This window comes from Bos indicus x Bos taurus, chromosome 23 (assembly GCF_003369695.1).
Source record: "Bos indicus x Bos taurus breed Angus x Brahman F1 hybrid chromosome 23, Bos_hybrid_MaternalHap_v2.0, whole genome shotgun sequence".
In the NCBI taxonomy this organism is placed as follows: Eukaryota; Metazoa; Chordata; class Mammalia; order Artiodactyla; family Bovidae; genus Bos; species Bos indicus x Bos taurus.
Window position 1 is genome coordinate 50,771,488 of NC_040098.1, and position 5,574 is coordinate 50,777,061.

A 5,574-nucleotide genomic window follows, 5' to 3' on the forward strand; every position below is an offset into this window, starting at 1 on the left:
GATGATTTGTTCCTTGCACGTTTGACCTCCTCTGTCAATCCATCTGGGCCAGGTGCTTTCGGTCTAGGGGGAAATAATTCTAGCCAGAGTGCTAGTTTCTTTGATAATCACATAACTAAAACATTTTGCTTGAGTCAGTTTTAGAAAGTTATATTTTTGTAGAAGTTTCTCTGTTTTCAAAAGTGTTGGCATATCATTTTTGATCATAGTTGGGTTATTTATTATGTACACTTTACGTGTTCTTCCCTGTAATTCATGAGGGCTTCCCTGATAGCTCAGCTGGAAAAGAATCCGCCTGTAATGCAAGATACCCCGGTTCGATTCCTGGGTCAGGAAGATCCACTGGCGAAGGGAAAGGCTACCCACTCCAGTATTCTTGGGCTTCCCTTGTGGCTCAGATGGTAAAGAATCCTTTTGCAATATGGGAGACCTGGGTTTGATCCTCGGGTTGGGAAGATCCCCTGGAGAAGGGAACAGCTACCCATTCCAATATTCTGGCCTGGAGAATTCCATGGACTGTATAGTCCTTGGGGTCACAAAGAGTCGGACACGACCTAGCAACTTCACTTTCACTCTCTCTTTAATTCATAATATTGCTTGTTTTAACTTTTTTCTTATTTGATAAACTTTGAGAAACTTATATTGTTAGTTTTAGCAAGGAACCAACTTTTGCCTTTTTGTCTCCTCTCTATTGTCTTTTTGTTTTCTATTTTGCTGATTTATGTCTCCATTGTTACGTTACTTTGGCCACCTCATGCGAAGAGTTGACTCATTGGAAAAGACTCTGATGCTGGGAGGGATTGGGGGCAGGAGGAGAAGGGGACGACAGAGGATGAGATAGCTGGATGGCATCACCGACTCGATGGACGTGAGTCTGGGTGAACTTCGGGAGTTGGTGAAGGACAGGGAGGCCTGGCGTGCTGCAATTCATGGGGTCGCAAAGAGTCGGACAGGACTGAGCGACTGATCTGATCTGATCTGAATTCCTTTTAATTCCCTTGTGTTTGTTTTGTTTTGTTCCCTGAAGCTCTTAAGAACACTTAACTTACTCATTTTGAGACTTTCTTCCATTCTAATGTAAATATTTAGCTATAAATTTTCCTCAATGTATATACACTGGCTGCATCCCAGAAATTTTAATATAAGATTTTTTAATATATAGTTTTAGATATTAAAATCTTTTTATTTTGATATTTCCCCTTTAATTCATGAGTTATTTAGCAATACTGCTAAGTATGTGGACATTTTTAATTTATATTTTACACTTCTGATTTAATTTCATTGTGGTCAGAGTTGCTAGTCTGCTTATAATAGAGACTGAAATTTATTGAGACTTTCTAAATGGCCCATACATGATCAGATTTTGGTATATATTCCAGATGTGCTTGAGAAAAAAATGTATATTCTTTATGTTCGGAAGAACTCTACAGTTAGATGTTATTTAAGTGAGTCATAAATCGAACTGAATGGGGCCTACTTTCCATACTCTAGATTTTTCTTTTTGACCAAATAACTGAAAAAGCCTTGCTAAATTCACCCTTGTTCTATACAATTATATCTAAATATTTTATGTACATTTTTATGTAAAGTTGCTCTCTTCTTGGTGGATTAAAACTGTTATTATTTGATGCAACCACAGCTAAGGATGACTACACATTTGAGGACAGCCTGTTTATTAGAGACTGAAATTCACATTGTCTCTAGAGGAGACACAATTGCAAAGATTGGAAAAAAAAAATAGTTGCATTACAGTAATTTCCTTAGAAAAGAGAAACAATCTAAGAACAAGAAAGAGCTCTTTGAAATAAAAAACTTGAAAACGAAACAAAATTTCCAGTAAGACTTGTAAGATAAAGAGAGTCTTTTAGAAAGTAATGAACAGACAGAAAGATGAACAACTGACAGATAAGATGAGAAAATTGAAGTCTGTATTTGGAAAGTTCAATATCTTCCTGGAGTTTTAGGAAAAGAAATAGAGAAAGCAGAATGGAGGAATCTTAAAAATACATCTTGCTAGGAAATATTCTAGAACGGAAGGACATAATTTTCCAGTTTGAATAACCCATTAGAACCTAGCGTAATGATTGACAAAAAGTGGGTAAAAACTTTCGGAGAGATAGAAAAGGTCACAAAAGCTCAAGAATTAAGACTGCACCTGAGGAGTTTCCTGATGGCCCAGCGGGTTAAGACTACAGTGTCAACGCAGGGGGCCAGGTTCGATCCCACAGGCCGTGTGGTGTGGCCAAAAGATTTAAAAAAAATTAAGATTGTACCGGATTTTTCAGTAGCAATGTTGAATATTAGATAACATTTCAAAAAATCTGGAGAAAAATTATTTCAGTAAGATAGATTCAAATGATTATATTGAAGGATATGTAAAATGCATAAAAATAAAATCACATCTCCTGGGTGTAAGGCATGTAGTCCCAAACTGCCACCTACATTTTAAAAATCAGCTTTAAGGAGGTACAATTTATGTACAAAAGCATTAGCTAATTTTAAGTCTACTGTTTAATGAGTTTTGACTAGTGGTTCTCAACCAGAGGCAATTTTGCCTCCCAGTATAGATATCTGGCAATGTCTGAAGATGCTTTTGGTTGTCACAATTTAAGGGATGGGGTAGCTACAGACATCTAGTGCGACAGAGGCCAGGGATGCTGTTGAACATCCAGGAATGGACAGGCCATGCCTCCAGAACCAAAACCAGGCTGCCCAGAACGTCAGGAGAGCCAGGGCTGACAAAGGCCTGCTTTGAAAATAGACGTGTAATTGACACCGTAATTGCGATACAGAACAGTTCTCACCTGAGAAGGTTTCCGGTTCCCTTTTACAGTTAATTCTCTCTACATCCTGCTGTGTTTAGTCGCTCAGTTGTGTCCCACTGTTTGTGACATCATGGACTGTGGCCTGCCAGGCTCCTCTGTCCATGGGGATTCTCCAGGCAAGAATACTGGAGTGGGTTGCCATACCCTCCTCCAGGGGATCTTCCCAACCCAGGGATTGAACCCAGGTCTCCTGCATTGCAGGCGAATTCTTTACTGTCTGAGCCACCAGGGAAAATACTGCTCTGCTTCCTATCACTGCGGTTTTACTTTCTCTAGAATCTCACATCAGCGGCATCATACTGTAGATAGCCTTTTGGATCTTGTCTCTTGTTTGGCATAGTGTTTGTGGATTCATCCACCAGTAATTCAGTCCTTCTTATTGCTTTGAAGAGTTCTACTGTGTGTATGTACCACAGTTTGTTTGTCTAGTCACGCAGTGAAGGAAAAGTTGGGTTGTTTCCAGTTTGGGGCAATTATGAGAGGTCTGCTATGGACACTGATGAATATGACTTTTATGTGGACATATGTTTTCATTTCCTTTGGGTAAATATATAGGAGTAGAATTGACGGGTCATAGTAAGTATATGTTTAATTTTATAAGAAATTATCAAATTGTTTTCCACAATGAACACCATTTTACATGCCCATCAAAAACGCTTAACTTCCAACTGCTCCATGTGCTTGCTAACACTTGGTGGTGTCCATCTTTTCAGCGTATGCTTCTGTGATTAATGATTTGTTCAGCATCTTTTCATGTGCTTGTAAACATTTGTATAACATATTTTTCTAAAGTGTTCAACTCTTTCCCTTCTTACAGAAAGTATACTGATTGATTATCAAATGTTGAACTCACTTTGAAGTCCTGAAAATTCCCACTTGAACATGATGTAGTACACTTAAAAAATATTGTTTGGTTTGTCTTGCCGATATTCTTTTAGGACTTTGGGCCTTTAAGTTCATGAAGAATATTTGCCATAGTTTTACTGCGGTTTACTTTATTTGGTATTGGGGTGATGCTGATTTCATAAAGTGAAATTAAAATTTTCTTTCTCCTATATTTTCTGAAAGTATTTGTGTAGGATTTGTATTATTTGTTTCTTAAATATTTGATGGAATTTGTCAGAGAAGCCATCTAGACCTGGCTATGTATTTTTATGAAGGTTTTTAATTACAATTCCATTTGTTTAATAAATATGGACTTACTCTTACATTATATTTCTTCTCATGTCTGTTTTAGTAATCTGTATCTTTTAAGAATGTTACTGTTTAATCTACCTTTTGGGAGACATAGTCTTGTTCATACTCTTTCCTTACTAATTTTTTAAAATATTTGTAGGATCTATGGCATTTTCCCTCTTCCATTCCTGAGCGCCTTGTGAGGCCGTTATTACTTTGGATAGGATCTTCAGTTTGTCTCGGAGTTTATGTTAAAAGATTTGCTCAAGATCATGCCGGTGCTGAGTGCCAGAGAATGGACTCCAAACTCACTACCTCTACTAATTATTCTATAATATGCACAGTCACATCACAAAACAACTTTGAGCATGTTGATTTATTGACCCGCATATATGCGTAACCGTGACCTGATTACTTGGATGGCAGGCAGTAGGATGGAACATACATTGACTTTGGTTTGAATAGGTTTGAACAAGTGACATCACAATCGCTTGCTGTCTGACCTTGGGAACATCAATTTATCTGAGCCTCCTTTTCTCCACCTGAAATAAGATATGATTACCTTCCTCATAGGGTTTTCTTAAGAGTTAACATACATAAAATGCTTTAACGGGGGGTCAGAGTGCACGGAGGAAATCATAGAGTTCCCCATCCTGAAGCTAAATGGCCGGACCATGGAGACTGAGTCTACTTTTCACACGTATGTCCAGCCCGTAGTCCATCCACAGTGTACTCCCTTCTGTACGGAGCTCACTGGGATTATCCGAGCCGTGGTGGATGGTCAGCCAAGCCTGCAGCAAGTGCTGGAGAGGGGCGATGAGTGGACGGCGAAGAAAGGCTCTTAGATCCAAACGTCAGGTGAATTTTTGTCGCCTGTGGAGACTGGGACTTAAAAGTCATGCTCCCAGGACAGTGCCAGTACTGGGGCTTGCCGGTAGCAGATTACTTCAAGCAGTGGATTAACTGAAAAAGGCTTACAGCTTCGCCATGGGCTGCTGGCCCAAGAACGGACTTCTGGACATGAACAAGGGCCTCGGCCTGCAATACACAGGCCGGCCCCACAGCAGCATTGATGACTGCAGGAACGCTGCCAACATCATGAAGACACTCGCGTGTCGAGGCTTCATCCTCAAGCAGATGTCAAAGCCGTTCTGACCGGCCGAGGATGGGATGGGGCAGGACAGGGTAGCTACTTGGCCCAGCCCACAACCTTCCTCTCCCTCACCAGAGGGGCAAAGGGAGAGTGGCACAGCTCTGGTCCAGAGTGTCCCCCAGCCCGCCCTGTGGGCTTCTGCCCTGGGTAAGGCCTGGCTACTTGGCCCCTCTGGAACAGATACTTTGTGCCCCCAACCCCCACCTCTCAACCTTAGCCCAGTATCAGCTGAGTATGATCATTTTCGTTAGCTATGCAAATAACTGAAGCTATTTAATGATCCACACTTTGTATATGGGAACAGCAGTATTGACCCACTATCAGAAGGACGACATTAAGTCTTCCTACTGGACTACTCAGTTTCACAGAGGACGCGTGGGTAGGTGAATGTCAAAGTTAAACTGAAATTATTTAAGTATT

General features: G+C 40.3%; 1 pseudogene; it reads left to right on the forward strand.

The window, feature by feature from the left end:
- The first annotated feature begins 4,412 nt into the window (after positions 1-4,412).
- Positions 4,413-5,365, forward strand: LOC113881817 (annotated as a pseudogene).
- Positions 5,366-5,574: the final 209 nt, after the last annotated feature.